Source organism: Rhinopithecus bieti, unplaced genomic scaffold, assembly GCF_001698545.2.
Source record: "Rhinopithecus bieti isolate Rb0 unplaced genomic scaffold, ASM169854v2 scaffold_42084, whole genome shotgun sequence".
In the NCBI taxonomy this organism is placed as follows: Eukaryota; Metazoa; Chordata; class Mammalia; order Primates; family Cercopithecidae; genus Rhinopithecus; species Rhinopithecus bieti.
The window spans coordinates 3,088,092-3,107,678 of NW_016818934.1; the positions used below are offsets into that span (position 1 = coordinate 3,088,092).

The following is a 19,587-nucleotide window of genomic DNA, read 5'->3' on the forward strand; positions in this document are numbered from 1 at the left end:
GATCCTGTACCTGGAAAGGGGCCACAGCCTTCCTGACCCCAGCTGAGACTACCTCCTCTGAGCCCGGGTCTGTGCAGGGGCTGAACAAAGAGAACTAAGTACAGCAAGGCCCCACCCTCACAGAGTTTAGGGTGTCTGTGGCTGCAAGCCAGACACACCAGCCTTGCAGGAAACAATGGAACAATTATGAATTGGGTATAATCAGGGAACTCGTGGTGGACTGGAATCAAGGAGGGCTTCCTGGAAGAGATGGGATCTGAGCTGGGCTTTCAAAGTGAGGACAGGAAGAGGGAGAAAGGGGAAGACAAACAAGGCCATGGGCAGGCACAGGGCACACATTCAATAAATACTTGTTGAATGAATGAATGAGTGAATGTATGGATGAATATGGTGCTTACAGGGACTAGTGAGCCACTTTGGAGTCAGCACTGAGAATTTAAGTGACTTCAGAGACCAGGCAGGCAGCACCGATGAGTAAACCAGACCTAGTATGAGATGACAGAGAGTGGTGGAGACTGTGATAAACTGGATGTCCACAGCCTATCAGCATTCACAGACAAAAAGATTTCAAAACACAGGAAAGGAAAAAAACAACTTAAACTCTGCAGGCCAAAACCAGCTCCAGGGTCACAGTTCACCTCTTCTTTGGTTTACCTGGCAAGGAGTTAGAGCAATTTCAAGCAGGTCTCGTGTGGCCCAGCGAAAGATGAGACTAGAAGGACAAGGCCCTGGGGTCCAGAGCACCGGCTGCCCTCTGCATATGGGACGGACATCTCCTTGCAAAGCCCCAGGCTCCCCGTTTCCATCAACCACCGTGGACGTGGGATGAGGGGTCAGGCTTCCTCCCCAAGACATCCCTTCATGGCCCCAGAAGTTCAGGGTGCTCTGCCTGATGCAGACCACATTCTCGGGGACCAGACTGGAACGTGGCTTTGGGGACGTTCAGGAGCTGGAGAACATGGGGCCGTGGGGCACTGCGACTCTAGTCTATTCTGTTCCACTGAGAATCGGGGGCTAAAGGCAAGTAGCTCCACCTGTATGTACAACAGGGACCCCACCACACTGCATAATGCCTGCCTTCTTACTCCGAGGGGATGTGGGATAGACACACGGGATAATCAGTGAGAAAGGGTTTGCTCCAAAATCTTAGAATGATTCCCCTACAGCCAGGAACAGACCCCCGCCCACCGCAGTCAGCTGCACCACCCACGCCCCCAGGCTGGGACCCCGCACCTTTGGCCTTGTAGTACTCGTGTTCCAGCTCCCCCTCGTCGTCCTCCGAGGCGTAGTTCAGCAGTTCTGCTTCGTACAGGGCCAGGAAGTCGATGTCCTTCTTCCTCCGCTTTTTCTTCTGGGGCATCATTCTGTCGGCTGCCTTCTCCCAGCGCTCGCAGGCTCACTGTGCCGCCTCCTCACACCTGCGGGAACCTGAGACCTCCTCCCTGAGCTCTGGCGCCCACGGCCCTCCTGTAGCTCAGGCCTGGGTGGGCCAGAGTACCCCCTTTTCTTGGATTCCCCGTGCCCAAGATGCTGTTCCCTCTGCCCTCTCTGGCTCCTGAGCTGAACCTCAGTGCCTTATCTCTGAACCTCCTGTCCCTGTCCCCTTCCACCACCCTCTGGTGAGCCACCTCCTCCTCTGTACCTGTCCTGGGGCTTCTCCTTGGGCCTCATCACTTATTCATGGCGTTCAGGGCAGGCTGGCCTCCTTCCCCTCTCCCCTCCCCACCAGCCCCCTCTCCTCCCTACGGAGAATCAGGTGACACGGAGCCCTTGGCGTCCACTTCCCACCTGGCCTGACAGCCAGGGGGCCACCTGGGATCCCTCCAGGCCACCCCAGGGACAGGTAAGGGCTCCTCACCCAGGAGATCTCCCAAGCCTCACAGCCCACACGGGACCCTCCTGAGGAAGGCGGGGTCCCGGAATCAGCCAGGCTCCCGGGACTCAGAGGCCCCCGTTTCTCTCCATTATTCATGACCTCTGATCGCCTTACGGAGCAGGCGGGGTTCTCACTGGATCCTTCTCGTTCTCTCTCTCTGCTTCCATCTCCTCAAAACTGCGGGCTTCCGGAAGTGGCCGCTGGGCACGAGGAAAGCTAGGGCACCTCTCACAGACACTCAGACAACTCTCCCCACTGCCCCTGCCAGGTGAGCTTTATATGCACTAAAGTTTAAACATCATCTTAGCTGATGCCTTCCCAGGTGAACTCACTAACTCGATCAGCTCACCTGGACTCACAGGAGAGTCTCAGCAAGCTCCTACCCCAGGGCGCACAGCCCTGGCTGCACACCAGAATCCCCCGGAGAGGTGTTGAATGCTAATGCGTGGGTCCCACCCCCAAAGATTCTGATTTGCTTGGTTTGGGACGCAGCTTGGGCTCCAGTCTGCAAAGCTCCTGGTGACTTTCATGTGCAGCTGTGTTGAGGGGCCCTGCATCGCTTCCCAGGTATGTTAGGTGTGCTGACAGGAGCCCTCTACAAGCAAGACGTGTGATTTTGTCCTCTAAGCCAAAGTAGTGACTCTAAAGGGGAATTTCAGGTGGAGAGGAGGTGAGAACTTGGAGGGGACGCCTGAGCAGCAGTCTGCACTCACATGCCTCCCCGGCAACCTGGGGCAGCTTTGGTCCTGCCCTGCTCTTTGGAGCCATTCAAATCTTCCACTAGGGGGAGGCATCTCTAACCCCGAACCTTCCCACCCAGGAAAGATCAACCTCCCCTCCTCCCCCTATTCACCTGAGGGGCCGCCCTTGAGGCAACTCAAAGTCTGCTGAGGACCGGGAGTGAAGTTTAATGGTGGGTGACGCGCGCCCCCTTCTGGCAATACGTGGTTTGACCGCTGCTATTTACACACCTGGATTCTTTAGGAAGAGACCTTCCTTTAAGGATCACTAGGAATCTCCTAAGAAAACTCATTTTACACGAGTACCCATTCAGGGAAAAGATAACAAAACGTTTCTTAGAATTCTTTTTTGAGACGGAGACTCGCTTTGTCGCCCAGGCTGGAGTGCAGTGGTGCGATCTCAGCTCACTGCAACCTCCGCCTCCCGGGTTCAAGTGATTCTCCTGCCTCAGCCTCCTGAGTAGCTGGAATTACAAACACGCGCCACCACGCCCAGCTAATTTTTGTATTTTTAGTAGAGACAGGGTTTCGCCATGTTAGTCAGGCTGGTCTCGAGCTCCTAACCTTGTGATCTGCCCGCCTTGGCCTCACAAAGTGCTGGGATTACAGGCATGAGCCACTGCGCCCGGCTGTTTCTTAGAATTTTAAAAGCTGAAATCAAAATATTTTTAGAGAATCCCATGGTACTGGAACACACTGGCTAGGAGGTGAGGGAAATAATTCCATATTATTTCTATATTATTTCAAGGTTCTCCAGAGTGACAGAACCACTAGGGTAGACAGTTCAATAGATATATGAAAGAAGGCTTACTAGGAGCATTAACCCATTGGATTATGGATGCTGAGAAGTCCCACAACAGGCAGTCTGCATGCTGGAGACGTAGGAAGGCTGGTAGTGTGGTGGGTCCAAGTCAGAAGGCTTGGGAACCTGGGAAACCCATGGTGTAGTGCTCAGTACTAGGCCCAAAACCTGAGAATCTGGTGGTGAGGGGGTGCTGGGGCAAGTCCCAGAGTCCAAAGACTGGAGAACCTAGAGTTCTGATGCCCAAGGACAGGAGAAGAAGGGTGTCCCAGCTCCAGGAGAGAGAGAAAACATTCACCTTTCCTTTGCCTCTTTGTTCTGTCGGGGCCCCAGTCGATTGCATGGTGCCCACCCACATTGAGGGCACATATTCCCCACTCAGTTCACTGACTCACATGCCAATCTCCTCTAGAAACACCCTCACGGACACACCCAGAAATCATGCCTTACCAGCTCTCTAGGTATCCTTAATCCAGTCATGTTGACACCAAAAATTAACCATCACAAATACCAAGAGTTGATAGGGACATGAGCAGCCAGAACTCTCACACTGCTAGTTGGAGTGTAAAATGGTACAGCCACTTTGGAAAATAAAGCAAAGCAAATACTTCCCATGCAACCCAGAAATTCCACTCCTTGGTATTTACCTAAGAGAAATGAAAAAGGATGTCCACACAAGATCTGTATGTAAATGTTCATAGAAGCTTTATTCATAACCAAAAACTGGACACAACTCAGGCGTTCATCACCTGGCCAGTGGGTAAACAAACTGAGGTACGTCTGTACAGGCAATAATACTCAACAATAGAAAGGAAGGGAGTAGGGAAACATGCTACAACATGGATGCATCTGGAAAGCACTATACTAAGTGCAGAAAAGTGGTCAGAAAAAATACATGTTGTGTGATTACATTGATGTAACATTCTCTAAAAGGTAAAACTATAGGATCAGAAAACAGGCCTGATGGGTGCAGTGCCTCACAACTGTAAACCCAGCACTTTGGAAGGCCAAGGCAGGAGGATCGCTTGAGCCCAGGAGTTTGGGACTAGCAGCAACATAGGGAGATACAAGCACCTGGGAGGCCTTTTAGTTACATCACATCTGCTCACACCCTTTGGATAAACAAATCAACACATACATCTAAGCCCAGAGTCAAGAGGCAAGGAAGTGCTCTCTATTTTGGGGGCTGTAAAGTTACATGGCAGGGGGTGTGGACACAATGAGGGTTGAAGTATTGAGACCAATGATTCACTCTATCCCAACTGCCTATTTTTTCCCTCAGACTTCAGTTTTTCTAAGCAAGTCCTGTGTGCCTCCAGTGCCTAGCAGAAAAGGAACGTGACCTTTGAAAGTAAATGAAAAAGTGAATTACAAATATGTAGTGGGAAGGTGGTGATAGTGAGCATACATCGATGCAAATAACATACACGCATGTCCGGGCAGCTCCGGCTGCCACCACAGCTCCCCACCGACTACGTGCCCCTTATTTCTCAAGGTAACCAGCTAATCTGATGTCTCAAAATGAGGCATCTCCTCCTCTGGGAGCAGAAGAGTGATGCAGTGTTGTGAGGTTGGTGGTTTTCTGGTTCACTGAAATGTTAGTTCCCACAGCCACTTTGGGCAAGTGGCTTCTCCCTGGATTCAGCTACTCAGAGTGTTGGAACAGTGAGCCTTCAACCACTTCTGCCCCCCTCCAACCCACTCTGCTCAAAGCAGATTTTATTAAAAATAAATCAGATCATGTCGCTCCCCAGCTTATGTGCTCCAGTGGCTTTCACTGACCTTAGGACAAAACCGTAACCTGTCTCCAAGGCCTACAGGCTCTCACCTCCTTACCCCATTCTCCAACCACACTGGCTCCAACCTGCCCCATTTCCACCAACCCCATTCCTCTTCTGATGGCCTCACTGTCACGATCAAAAGCACACCCAATCCCCTCATTGTCAATGGCAGACAGACCCCATTTTTGGAATCGGACCTCTCCTCTCTCTTCCCAGTGCCACTGCCTTAGACCTCTCCTCCCACCTCTCTCACTGGGATCACACCCCTACTGGCCACCCAGCAAATTACTCCCACCTCACTCAGGCTGGAATTCCTACAGTTCACCTGCAAGAATCATTTCTCCAGAAAACTGATGTGAGGACACATTATTTCCTTGTTACCTTCTCTTCCAGGAAACAAATGACCAATTCCTTAGCCCTGTTTGCAAAGTCCCCCCAAAGTCTGGTGCTGCCTCTGTCCTCTGCACCCCACCCCACCCTGTGTGACCACATGCAAACTCATTTCTTGCTGACCTTCAGATTCAGATCCATCTGCTTGTAATGCCTTGCCTTCCCTCAGTGGCAAGTTCCAACATGCAATCCAAGGCCCAGTCTGCAGTCATTTCTGTAAAACCTTCCTCTGCTCCTCAAGTTCCTCTCTCCTTCACTCATACCTCAGTTGTTGCACACAGCTCATCATTTTGTAATTACTTCCATACCCAGTACCTCTAAGAAGCAGGACTCCCAGATACGATAAAAAGCACATTTATTTTTGCTTAGTGAGAACCATCCTTCCCTTGATCTGTGACTGTTTGGTGGATCACTTTCAGATCTTTTAAAAGGTTTACAGACCCTAAAAGTGATGAACATTGTCTCAAGTCAACAATTAGAGCTGTATAGAGCCTGTAGGAGCCCACACTGGATGTTCATGAAACTCAGCCTTTTCCATGTCTCTTCCTCAGCCAGGCCTGGAAGCTCAGCTGCTGTCCAGGGAAGGGGCCAGTCACCTCCTGTCCTGCTGACCTCCTCATGCTCTTGGTAGTTGCGGGTTCTGACATGTGCCCCAGCCACCCCCACCGCAGGGTTGGGTCACTCTCATGAGAAGACTCTATGTATTCCTGTGGTCCTCACGGATGTTTAAAGCCAACTCTTCTGTGGGAAGTCCTGTGGGTTTACTCCCAGGCTCCCCTCTGACCAGGATCCCCTGACATGGGCCTCTCCTGATCCCACCTCCACTTCTGCTCCAGAACTACACCCCACAGCCTCCCACTGCCAAGGTCCCCTTACCCTTTCCAAAGACCTCTAACTGACTTTTGAGCACACATCCCCACCACCAGGACTGATCCCGGTTTGACCCTCTATAGCCCAACTCCGCTGCTCTGGGCCCCGTCAGCTTCCTCAGGCTACAGTGGGGCGCCGGCTCCGGTGCTCTGGACCCACCTGGGGGAATCCACAGCAAACTCTCTGGGTGGCCCTGTGAGAGCCCTTCTCGCTAAGCCTGGAGTCAGGAGGAAGCACTGACCCCCCAACCTCTACCTTGGGGATGGGGTTCCTAGCCCAGTTTTCTCCATGAAATCATTTTAAAAAATCAATGCGGATCAGGTGTGGTGGCTCACACCTATAATCCCAGCACTTTGGGAGGCTGAAGAGGAAGGATCACTTGAGCCCAAGAGTTTGAGACCAACCTGAGAAACATACTAAGACCCTATCTTTACAAAAAATAAAAAAATTAGCCAAGCTACTCAGGAGGCTGAGGTGGGAGACTCTCATGAGACTGGGAGGTCAAGGCCACTGTAAGCCATGACAGTGCCATGGCACTCCAGCCTGGGTGACAGAGCAAGACCCTGTCTCAAAAAAAAAAAAAAAAAAAAAATCAACGATTCTATCGGCGTTCTGTCATCCTTTTTATATCTTTAATCTTTGAGAAGGGCCCAAGAACAGTTTAACTGGTTTTCGGCTGGTTTGTCTGAAAGCTCTGTATGTGGTCTAGGGCCTCCTTACAGAGCGGCAGTATCGTAGCTTGATGCCTTGGTTGAAACTCCCCACTTGGTATCTAGTTACACTTGCTGATCTCTCTCCTCCTGTAAGCAATCCCATTCTCAAGTGGGACTGATGTCTTAGACTTCGGTGCCCTGCTGAGAAGCGTCATCCGTGACACAGCCCTTTCCTCCCCCACCCCCATCATCATCTGTCACTGGCCTGCTTATCCATCTGGCTCCTTGGGAGCTCTCAGCCCTATCCCCTTCGCTCCATCCCACATCACCCATTGCCCTTGTACTCACCACCAGCAGCAGCCTCCTAAATGACCTCCTTTCAAGCACTCTGGGCCCCAGCAGTTTCACATTTCACGCTGCAGCCAGGGTGAGCTTTTTTAGTGTCAATCTGATCATATCCTCTTCCTCCTTATGACCCTTCAAGGACTAGCTGATTCTCTTAAAATCAAAATCAGTATCGGTTATGGGGCCACCTTTCCCCACAGGGTCTCACCTCTGTCCAGTTCTCCAACTTTATCTCCCACCATGTCCCCCTCCTTTTCCAGGTAGGAGCGCGCTGGCCTTCCATGAGGGTCCCAAGCTCTCTCCTGCCTGGAACTGCATCCCCCACAACTCCACCTAGCTAACCCTGTCTCTCCCGGGAAGCCCCCCTTGGTGCTCAATCCCAGTTCAGGGCTACCTGTCTGAACCTCTCATAGCACTTGCATGTTCCTTTGTAGTATGGTTTATAACAAAACATTTAGCAATGAGGTTTTTTTGATTACTTGTAGTTCTCTGGTCAGACACTATGTTCCATGAACGCAGTGATTGAATGTGCATTTGCAAACTCTTGTATTCTCAAATACTCAAGTAGCTTGACCTAAAACAGGGGTTCAAAACATATTTGTTGAATGACTGAAGTGACAAATAATGTGTATTTGATAAATATTTATTAAACTATAATCACCTTTAATCTTCAGCTCATTCATACATTCATTCATTCAAAAATATGTATTGAAGCTCCACTTCCCTGTTTGTCAGCTCTTTTTCTTGCTATGATATACAGAAGACAGGCCAGGTGCAGTGGCTCATGCCTATAATCCCAGCATTTTGGGAGGCCAAGGCGGGAGGATGACTTGAGCCCAAGAGTTTGAGACCAGCCTGGGCAACATGGCAAAATCCCATCTCTAATGAAAATAGAAAAATTAGCTGGGCATGGTGGTGCATACCTATGGTCCCAGCTACTTAGGAGGTTGAGGTGGGAGGATCACCTGAGCCCAGTAGGCGGAGGTTGCAATAAGCCAAGATCGTCCCACTGCATTCCAGCTTCAGTATCAGAGCGAGACCCTATCTAAAAAAAAAAAAAAAAAGGCAATGCCCAGGTCTCAGAGATGACCCTCCAATAGTATCCTTAGGTTCCGTCATTGCTTGCTTGAGTGTCTGACATTTTACAGTTGTCATAATGAAACATTTCAACATTTGAACATCTTACAGCTGTCACCAAAATTCATCTTAGACAGGAAATGCTCCTCTTTGAGAACATATCTTTGGAAGGTGGAAGGTGAGCAGAGACCCAGGCTCAGCAGGAGACCAAGCAAACAGAGAATGATTCAATAGCTCCAAAGAGAGAAATGGGGAGATGGAGAAATAAGAAAAGGGAGGCCAAGAAGGGAGAGGTGGAAGATAGAAGCCAGAGAGGTAGGGTAAGGCCAAGGTCATAAGGAGTGTCCACACCAGAAACCTGGCCAATGGCTGGGCTGTCTCCTTTTCAGGATGTTTGAAGTGGTCTCGATCCCGTTCCCACTGCTTCCCACCACACTCTGGGACACACTACGCCATCACAGATATTAAGGAAAGGGCGGCATCTAATATCTGGATGGTCAACAATACAAAACAGAAACATGCCCAAAAGCAGGAGTCTGAAGGCAGTGGGGTCATGGAAACACCAGTCCCTGGGAATTTACAGAAATCATGGGGAAGGCTTTGGGCTTTTCCAAGATGCAGATCTGGGGACTCCAAGCAATGTTAACTACATTTCATGGGGCAAATAGGCTCAAACTAGGTATTTTGCACATAAATGCAAAAAACTTTTGATATAATTCTGTCTTAAATACACTCAAGGAGATTGGCATTGAACGAAGATTTTTTGTTTGTTTTGTTTTGTTTTGTTTTCTCTCTCTCTACAAATGGGTAATTAGTGCTCAGATGCCCTTAGTGTGACTTTGGACCTTGATAGAGCTGCTTTGCTTACAGAAAGGTAGGTCTGCATAGCCATGGGATCTGCTTCCAGTTACGAGTGCATCTCAAACTCACCTGCCCCAGGCAGCTCCAGCCCTCAAGGGAGGTAACTCCAGCCCTCAGGGGCCCTCCCTCCTCCTGCTGATGCTCCAGAATCCTCTCTCCATGTCGTTGTACACCTTTGTACACTGTCAATTTAGCATGCCACTCAACTTGATCTTGATCTGGGCTCTAAGCCCCTGCTGTGAGCCCACCTACTCGCTGGGTCAGATGGCTACTCCTGCCAGCCACCCACAAGTCCCCTGATTCTCATGTGCCCCCAACACTGCCCAAAGGTATGCCCAGGGTGGCCATGGGCTCTTCACAATACCTGGCAGCTCCCCACATTGGGCTGTGCTGCTGTCAGCCCAGTGCAGCCCAATACCCATAAACACACACAAAAACACACATGCATACACACACACACACACACACACACGGCCACAGCCAAAGAGTCTTTGCTAGATGAACCATTTGACTAGTTTTATTAGATAGAAACTGAGGGCCATTCAAACACAGTGACAGATACAAAGTACCCTGATGATGTTTTTAGGTGTAGCATCACAGTCATCACTTCAGAATCACTACTCAAAGACAGCCACACACAAGCTGGAATTATGCGACAGGAGTTTGTATAAACCACTGCTCCCAGAATAAAATTTGTGTAAAAATAAGATCAGGCCTGCAGCCCCCATGTTCCCAAACTGTCTTTGAATGGCACAGCCTTTTTCTCCAGGGCCAGGGGAGAGAGAAAATCAGAAGAGCAAGCAAGGGGCTTTTCATATAGATGGTGTTTCTCCACATCCCAGCAAAGGACATCTGGGGCCTCCCTTCTCTTCTCCATCGGTGAAGGCTGCACAGAGCGTGGTGCAGTGTGACTCGGCTCATTGAAAGGAAAGCAAGGAAGGGAAGCGGCCAAGGAAGGGAGGGATGCCACTTGGCCACTTTTTCTTCACATGCAGGAGGTCACTCAGAAATGAGCCCGTGCACCAGCCACTCAGGGAAAGATCCGGTTGCCTTCATGCGGGCTCCTGGGCAGTGCTGCCAGGAAACTGACACCAAGCCTGGGCTGAAGCCACACCCAGGCACAGCCACAGGCACCTGGCTCCAGGGCAAAAGGTTTCCACAGCTTCAGTGCTGACTCCAGCGTCTGTCCTGGCTTTACTTGGGGAGGGAGGTGGCAGGGGATTGGCTCCAAACTGTACCACTGAACAATCCATTGTATGCTTATTGAGATAAAGTGTTAATTTTTAAGAAAATACGTAGACAAATGCATATATTTCAAAGTTCAAACAACACTGTATTGAAGAGGAGTTATGGCTCTCTAATGGGAGGCTAGTCGGGTCCAGAAAGGGAAGCTATAGGCCACCAAGACCCTGCCAGGTCCCTAAATTGTATGTGCAGAGTGTGGGAGCCCCGGGGGGACCAGCTGCCCCACAAAGTGATCTTGAGCAGAGGGACTTGCCCAGAAGCCAGCCACAGTGAGGGCCAGATGTCCCACTGGAGAAGAGTACAGGAGAACGGGCTCAGGAGTCCAGGGTAGGCTGGCAGGAGCTGCCACTTGGGAACCCCCAGCTTCCTCCCACGTGGCCAGAGCAGCAGGGGGCCAGCACCACGGTTCCTGACCACAGCTTGCCCCACTCTCCTGCTTTGCTTAGGCCTGTGGCCTTGGGTAACTCTGCCAGATACAACTGCCTCCCTTCTGTCCCACTGGGTTCAGCCACCCAAGGCTGCTGGTTCGGGTGCCCTGAGCTTGGCCCCCAAACAGGAATGAATATGAACAGTTCCCTCCACACAGGTGCTGGGCAGGGCACGAGGCCAGGGTGCAGCCCAGGCCTGGAGCAGACTCCAGATCAGCCTAACAACTTCAGAGCGGAGAAAAAGGTGCCTTAGAGGGGTACAGTGGGACACTGGCCACCATCCCCTGCCCTCCAGTCCCTCCCACCTTGAGGAAGCCTGGGCACCCAAGAGGAGACGTCCGCCACCCACCACAGGTGCCCTGGGCATACCATGCTATCTTTCTGGGCCTCGGCAAGGAGGGTTGCTACTCTCTGCCCTGTCTTCCTTGCAGGACCGCAGCAAAGTCCAGTAAGAAAATGGATGGTGAAGGTGTGGAGAGAGTAGAAGTGTCACTTTCCCCCCAAAAATGGTCATATTCTTAAATTCACCAAAAAACACCCAGGCCTGAGTCACTGTAGAGCCTGCACAGCCCTAGCTGAAGTCCTGACCATCCTGCCCCACACAATAAGGACAACACAAGCAGAATCAGAGGTGCAGAAAGAGGATGACCAGCTACACAATCACCCACACTGCAAAGTCCCTTGGAGGTGGCAAGGTGGAAGGGGCTTGTCCCCCCACCACCCGTCCTCGCCACTGTCCTTTTTTCTTAGGAGAGAGGTAGCAGAAGAGTCTCCAATGTCAGGGGGAAAATGTTAAGTTCAACAGAGTGAGTTTGGCTGGGTGCAGTGGCCCACACCTATAATCCCAGCACTTAGGGAGGCCTAGGTGGGCAAATCATGAGGTCAGGAGTTCACAACCAGCCTGGTGAAAATGGTGGCCCTTTCTCTACTAAAAGTACAAAAAATTAGCTGGGCATAATGGCAGGCATCTATAATCCCAGCTACTTGGGAGGCTGAGGCAGGAGAATCACTTGAACCTGAGAGACAGGTTGCAGTGAGCTGAGATCACGCCACTGTATTCCAGCCTGGGAGACAGAATGAGACTCCGTCTTTAAAAAAAAAAAAGAAAGAAAGAGTGAGTTTACCCATCTCACCTATCCTGCATCATCAGATCATGAACTATTTCATTTATGTGAACTTCCAGGTCACTGAGGGTTTATCTTTTAAGCACCAAGCCTTTTGTGAATGCATTTTAAGTGTTTGGGGATGGAAATAATTCTGAAGTGGATAACACGCTGCCCTGCCTTCTTTGACAGTGTATTGAGCATTGTTGGAATGTTTTCATTTTTTTTTTTTTACCTCTGCATGTCCTGGATGTCACAGGGTGAACCGAGCTGAAATGCTATGTTGCTCTCGGGGTTATTATAACATATTCTCTCTTTCTTCCCCACTCAACGACCAATGACCTCAGGCTACTTGATGGTTTCTGAGATATGTATTTAGTTTTGGTATTTTTTAATTATTATTTTGAGACAGGGTCTGGCTCTGTCACCCAGGCTGGAGTGCAGTGGTGTGATCTCAGCTCACTGCAACCTCTGCCTCCTGGGCTCAAGCTAGTCTCCCACCTCAGCCTCTTGAGTAGCTGGGACTGACTACAGGTGTACTTTTCTATTTTTTGTTGAGACAGGGTTTCGCCATGTTGCCCAGGCTGGTCATCAACTCTTGAGTTCAAGTGATCTCCCGCCTCAGCCTCCCAAAATGCTGGGATTACAGATGTGAGCCATCATGCTTGGCCATATTTTCTTATCCTTTATGCAGTTTTTTTTTTTAAAAAAAGACAAGCTGTCATTGAACAAGTAAGCTAGTTTTGGTCTTCTTAATGCCATCACAATTTAGGCTATTAGCTGCCACTTCTTGCTTTATCTAGCACCTGTCATCATTCTCTTAGTTTGCTTTGTCATTAGAAACCAGTACCAAGTTCGCTAGAAATGAATTTAAAATCAAAGCGAATGCCATGAGATATATGATGTTAGCAAAATGGTTGGCCCTTGATACACAGCTTTATAGCTTCTATTTCAGGGGCTCAAAATTATTTTCCTTCAACTGAGTCCTCGGTTACCTTGGGGCTGAGTGAATTTGCTGGGTTTGATCCTAAGAAGTGAGTTGTGTTTTCACCCTGCTTCAGTAAAACAGTAACCATTTCCACCTTTAATAAGTCTTTGAGCTCTCCAGAGGTTCTTGTCAACTTTGTGGCTGAATGTGGAATTCTGAGCTCTCGTGGGGGCTGAAGTTGCCCACGTTGCTGGGGGCATCTTTGGAGGAGTGAGAATAGACTGAGGCAGAAACCAGGTACTAACTCTCTGGTTTCAGCTCAAGCCTGTTCCAAAGTATGATAGAAAAGGAAATGCATAAAGAAGTGAGGCTTGAACCCTAGCTCCTGGGCTTACGGCAGTCCTGGTGCTGTGATATGTTTCCTCATTCCTACCTTCCATGTTCGTGCACAGATGTGGAGGTGGGCAGAGGTCTGGGTCTGCATCAGAAAGCCAGGCTTTCACTCAGGTGGGCCAGACAGGTCCTCCCTCTGCTAGAGGGTCAAGTGTGGCACTCAGATCCTACCGAGCACCAGTCACAAGGCGACCCTCACCCAGGCACAGGCTGAACCCATTGCTCCAGACCTACCAATCCCTTAGCTCAGATCACAAAATGAATCCTAATCTTAGGCACAGATAAATTCTTAATTCAGACTCTGAGGCTCCTAGCCCTGGGAGAAGAAATCTATGTTACTTTGCTTTAAAAATATGTCATAGTATTTATCTGAATGCTAAAATGTTCAGAAAAAGAAAAGCTGATACCTTTAAGAAGTCTCAGGCCTGAATCAGACTTGGGGAAGGAAGGGTCCACCAACCCCCAACCAGGAAAAGAATAGGGCAGCAGAACAGCGCCAACCTCGGTAAAGGTTCATCTAGAGCCATGAGCTTCCAAGAGCAGTTCCTGGAGCGGCATCAGCATCACTTGGGACTTGTTAGAGAGGCTCCACCCTGGCCTCACCAAAGGAGACCCTGGGGCAGGGCCCACAATAAAGGAGCTCTCCAAGAGATTCTGAGGCAGGCTCCAATTTGAGAACTGCTGACCTAGAAGAGTGGTTCTTAAGGCTGATTGCACATTAGAAACATCTGGTGAATTTGTGAAATCCTAATACTCAGGTCACATCTCAGGCCACCAGACTCAGAATGTCAAGGGGTGGGGTCCCATGAGTGTTTCTTAAAGCTCTTCAGATGACTACAACGTGCACCAAGGCATAGACCGCCTGCCTTAGGGTAATGATTCCCAACCATGTGAGACAGAACCACTTACTGAGATCTTTGAAAATAAGGACACCAGGCCCTATCCCCAGGCCTGCTGAATCAGATTCTCCAGGAAGTTGAGGACCTGGCTTGGGGATTGTTTTATAAAGACTTCCAGGTGATTCCTATGTGCACACAAGGTTGCAAATGGCAATTCTAGAGAAAACAGAACTTTTACCCCAAAGCTGAGCAGATCATTTAGTTGAAGGAAATGAGAGATTTGTTGCCACGGGAACCATCTTCGACTGAAGAGAGAGTCACTGATTTCTGGCTATTGTGGTCAATAGCTAAGTCATGGAAGTGTATGTTTTTGGTTTTGGTTTTTTTCCTTTGAAATAAAAAAAAGAAAGAAAGGTTCTCAGAAGAGACTGTGCAGGGGAAAATATCTATAGACTTCTAAATGATCGACAAGGCTATTGTCTCTCAGGACATGCTGGCCAGGACAGTAGAGCCCAGGTGGCAGAGCAAGGCCAGGTCTGCACTCTTCCTCAGCAAAGAGGCCAAGGTCTCAGGAAGCCAGGGCCCAACCACCAGCCCAGGACAACTGCCCAAGGCAAAACAAAACAAAATCAGATTTCTGCTTTAGGGACACCCAAAACAGTTAATGTCATTTGAGAACTGCTTGCACTTAAGTGATTCTTTATACTTAAGAAGTCTTTGGTATACTATGCTAAGTGAAATAAGCCAGTCATCAGCAAGACAAATATTATATGATTCTACTTATATGAGGGACCTAGAGCAGTAAAATTCATAGAGAAAGAAAGTAGAATTGTGATTGCCAGGGGCTGGGGAAGGGGGAAGTGAAGACTTGTCATTTAATGGGTTTAAAGTTCTCATTTTGCAAGACGAGAAGAGTTCCAGAGACAGAATATACAACAATGTGAAAGTACTTACCATTACTGAACTGTATACTTAAAAATGGTTAAGATGATACATTTTATGTTATGTGTATTTTACCATAGTTACAAATGAAAAAGAAATCTTTGTTCGTGTTAAAGCAAAACCAATTTTGTAAATGTTATAGATTCCCGAGCACTTGATTTTTGTTGCTAGGTTCATAGCAGGTTATATATTATATTTGTATGTACAGAAAAGGCAGAAGTTGGGTTGTGTGCCGAATTCTTCTTTTCATTCTTTTCCTACTCAAGGCTCCAGTCTGAATTTCAAGCAATACATGGCCACTCACCTGGTGGCAACTTCTGAACCACAAGCAGTTGTATGCTCAGGGAACAGATAGGGGCCTCACACATGCTGATTCCTAGGCACCACCTCTCCCCCAGGTTCTCAGTTCAGTTTTAACAAGCACCCAGGTGATTCTGATGCAGTCCCTCAGAAGGCCATCCTACTGTAGTCTACCCTTTGACGATCACACGGGTTTATTAGGATGCCCTGTAGGATGGAATCAGCCTCCACAGACTGACCTCGTTTGACTAGACCTCTAAACAATAGCACAAGGCACACCCTGGCCACCGGTGCACCCCTCGCCTGGCCTCATCTGACCGCTGAGCCACAGTTAGCCTCTTCCCGGAGGGTGCCCTGGTTACAGGGAGGAGACTAGGTCAGGGCGTATGTTGAGCTCAGAGCAGCAGCACCTTTTCTCCCCCCAGGAAACAACAACATGCTCGTGGCCTTCCCCTGGGCATCTAGAGCAGACATCCTGCAAAGCTCAGCTTACCTGTTTCCCAGCCAAAGCATTCAGCATGCTCCTCTAGTTTTTGAAACACCATTGATAAATCCCTCTTACATTGCTTTCCAGGCTGCGCCTCAGCCACAGGGATGTAAGATCCTGACATGTTTGTGTGGCTTTGAGGAAGGGAAGAAGTAGAGAAGAAACAAAGAAAACGTCTCTCCCTTCTTTCATTTAAACTAGAGGAAAAAGGATTGGCTAGCCAGCAAAAGCAGATGAGCAGGATTATAATGAGGGAAAACAAAAAGAGGCTAGCCGAGCCCCAAGCCCCCACTAGACAGACACTTCAGCCTCCTGAGCCTCGAGCTCCCCTGGACAGGCAGGAGGAGTCTCTGCCTTCCTGGGATGTGCTAGGTAAAAAAATCAATAGAGGACTCTCCTCAGCTGACAATTTCCCTAAGGTGTTACTCGGTTTATTAGCGGGGTCTCCTGAACTGCTGGAGTTCCCCCAGGAACCAGAGACCTCATTAGTAAACACGTGTTGAGTGGCCACGGCATGTGCTTCCCTGCCAGTGCCGGCAATATAAAATGAGCTTAGGTATCATGTCTTCCCTTGGGGAGAAGGCAAACCTTCTATCAAGGACACAGGGGCCCTTATGCTGTGTGCTGTGAGGATGTCCTAATGGAGTCGGTGACGGTTGCAGCAGAAGCACAGAGGAGAGAGTGCCCAGCCCAGGTCTCTAGAGGGGAGGATGCAGGGGACCATTACCTGACTTCTGCAAAAGTGGCCAGATAAAAGGAAGGAGAGAGGAACTTAGGAGTGTGAGGACCATTCCAGGTGTTTCAACAGAGTGTGCAAAGGCACCTGGAATAGTATGGGATAGGGCAGGGAGGTGGCAGGAAGATCTCTGGGAAGGTGAGTAAGCCAGCTTGGAACACTGCCTGCATGACTTGGTAAAGAACTTGAAGTTTATGGTACAGGCCCCACAAAAGGTATTTTTGGAAGGTTATTCTCTGAAAGCAGAAAGATCCATCAGAAGGGTCTGGGTTAGGGCAGTAGCAGAGGGGATGCAAGGAGGGAATGACTTAAAGGGATGTTTATGAGTTGGAATTGACAATATATGGTGAACAAATACACATAAAGAGTGAAGGAAAAGGAAGAGGCAAGGGTGATCCAAGTTTTGGGCCAAGGCAACCTGTGCTTGCTTAGTGTCTAGTTTGTGCTGGGCACTGTGCTAGTCATTGTACGACACTATTTCACTTAGCTTTGCAACAGCTGTTGAGGTTGGTATCCTGTCCTCATTTCAGATGATGAGTCCCGGGCCTTCCGGTGCTCCCCCAAGTTCACACAGCTACGAAGTAGTGGGAGGAGACTCAGTTCAGATTGTTCTTTTAACTCTACCAGTTGAGGACATGTTGGGGTCTGAGATGCTGTGCAGACACAGACATGCAGGAGGCCACAGTGAGCATGCTTCCAATGCTCCTAGGGAAGACTGGCCTGCAGGTAGAGGGGTTAAGATGCCAGGGCAGGAGATACTTAAGGCTGTGAATAGATGAGATTTCCGCAGGAATGCTCCTAGGAAGAGAAGAGAACCCTGAGGAAGCTTCACGGAAGATGAATCCACAAAGGAACCTGAGAAGGAGCATTCAGAGAGACAGGAGGAAAGTCAGGGAAGAATAGTTAGAAAATAGAAGAGGAGAGGACTTTAGAAAGACCAGAGAGACTCGGCACAGTGGCCCACACCTGTAATCCCAGCACTTTGGGAGGCCAAGGCAGGAGGATTGCTTGAGCTCAGGAGTTTGAGACTAGCCTCATCAACATAGCAAAACTCTGTTTCTACAAAAAAAAAAAAAATTAAAAATTAGCTGGGAATAATGGCACATGCCTGTGGTCCTAGCTACTTGGGAGGCTGAGGTGGGAGGATCATTTGAACCCAGGTGTTGAGGCTGCAGTGAGCCATATTTACATCACCACACTCTAGCCTGGGTGACAGAGGGAGACTCTGTCTCAAACAAACAAAAAAGACCAGAGAGGCCAACCTTGTCAAATGTTACACGGATGTCAAGGATGATATCTGAGAAGCATCTGCTGCTTTGCTGGTTACACTTTTTTATGCTGCCAACCTTCAGAATTCGGAATTGACTTTAGTTATCCCCTCCTCCTCTCCCAGATAACTGTCCCTGAGACTGGATTTGACAGTGTACAGCACAACCAGCTCCCACGTATGTTTGTGGGATTCTTCATTTAACATCTGTACATACACACACACCAGACCACAAACTCCCACAGGGCAAGGATGACGTTTTGTTCATCACTAGTTCCCCAGCACCTGGCACCATGCCTGGCACAACATAAGCACTCAATAAATATAATTTATTCACCAATTCACTCACTAAATTGGCGAATGACTGTCTGAAGCCAGCACTCTACTCTGCCTCAATTGTTTCTAAGCACTGCTCTGTTTCCTCCCTGCTCTCAACAAAGTCAAGGGCGATGAGCACATGCTGTCTCTGGGCACCCGGTGATTAGTGGGCAGAGCTGCCGCAGCAGCATTGCTGAAATGGTCTCAGAGGCTGCCTCTGACCTTGAGCCACCTTTCTTTGTGCTTGGCTAAGCACTGAGTCATTTACTTGTTTTTGCTGCCTTTCAAGTCTGGAGCAGTGGGTTTAGCACAAAGGAAGCCATGATGGTTGTTTTGTTTACAGGGAATCGACTTCCCTTAAATAATGATTCAATGGGTAGTCTGCACTGCATGGTGGCGTGGTGACAAGGCTGTGGCAGAACATGGCAGAAGGCTTTTAGAGTCAACACCAGGCTCTCTGAGCCTTTGAAAAAATGTTTTTCTTATAAATACTGGCCATGTAGCCCTAGGCAAATGATTCGTGTTGTCACTTAACATGTGCTATTTCTGGGCATCTTTCCTCACCTTAAAAATGTGACGATGGCCTCAGTTCCCCTCCAAAGCCACTGTGGATAAGTCACTACTGCTGTAGGGGGTAGGGTTAGGGAGAGGTACCCATAAGCACAGATTGCTTCACAGACAATGACAGCCTCCCAGAGCATTTGTCCCTGGAGGAGGGCTCCATACTATCCTGCAGGGGCATCTTGCTCAGGATCCCTCATGTTCTGGTGTCACTGACTGGGAAGCTAAGACAGAGGTTTGGAGCACAGATTTTGGGGCTCTACAGATGTGGGTGCAGTTTCCTCCATTGGGTGACTGACCAAGGGCAAGTCCCGGAATTGCTCTGAGCCTCGGTCTCCTCATCTGTACAATGGAAGCTTCCTTACCCAAAGGGGTCTCATGATGATTACAGGAGATAATATAGGGAAAGTGCTTAACGTAGGGCCTGGCACAGAATGAGAGCATGATAAATGCTAGCTATTATAAAAAGAAATATTACTTATGACTTAGATCCATTCATCATGAATGTCCCCCCAAAATAAGGAGATTGTACAGACCCTGAAGATTTTTACAAAGCTTCTAGTTGTAGAGATGAGGCAACTGAGACATTGAGGGAGAGGAAGGACTGGCCCTAACACCCACAGGCAGGAATATGGCCAGCAGCCA

At 49.1% G+C, this 19,587-nt stretch overlaps 1 long non-coding RNA gene across 1 annotated transcript; it reads right to left on the bottom strand.

The window, feature by feature from the left end:
• Nucleotides 1-9,890: 9,890 nt before the first annotated feature.
• On the bottom strand, nt 9,891-17,804 carry LOC108519050 (uncharacterized). Its single transcript, XR_001882505.1, has 2 exons — nt 17,763-17,804; nt 9,891-17,651 (listed from the first exon to the last, which is right to left on the bottom strand). It is a non-coding gene; the product is annotated as an uncharacterized LOC108519050 (long non-coding RNA).
• Nucleotides 17,805-19,587: the final 1,783 nt, after the last annotated feature.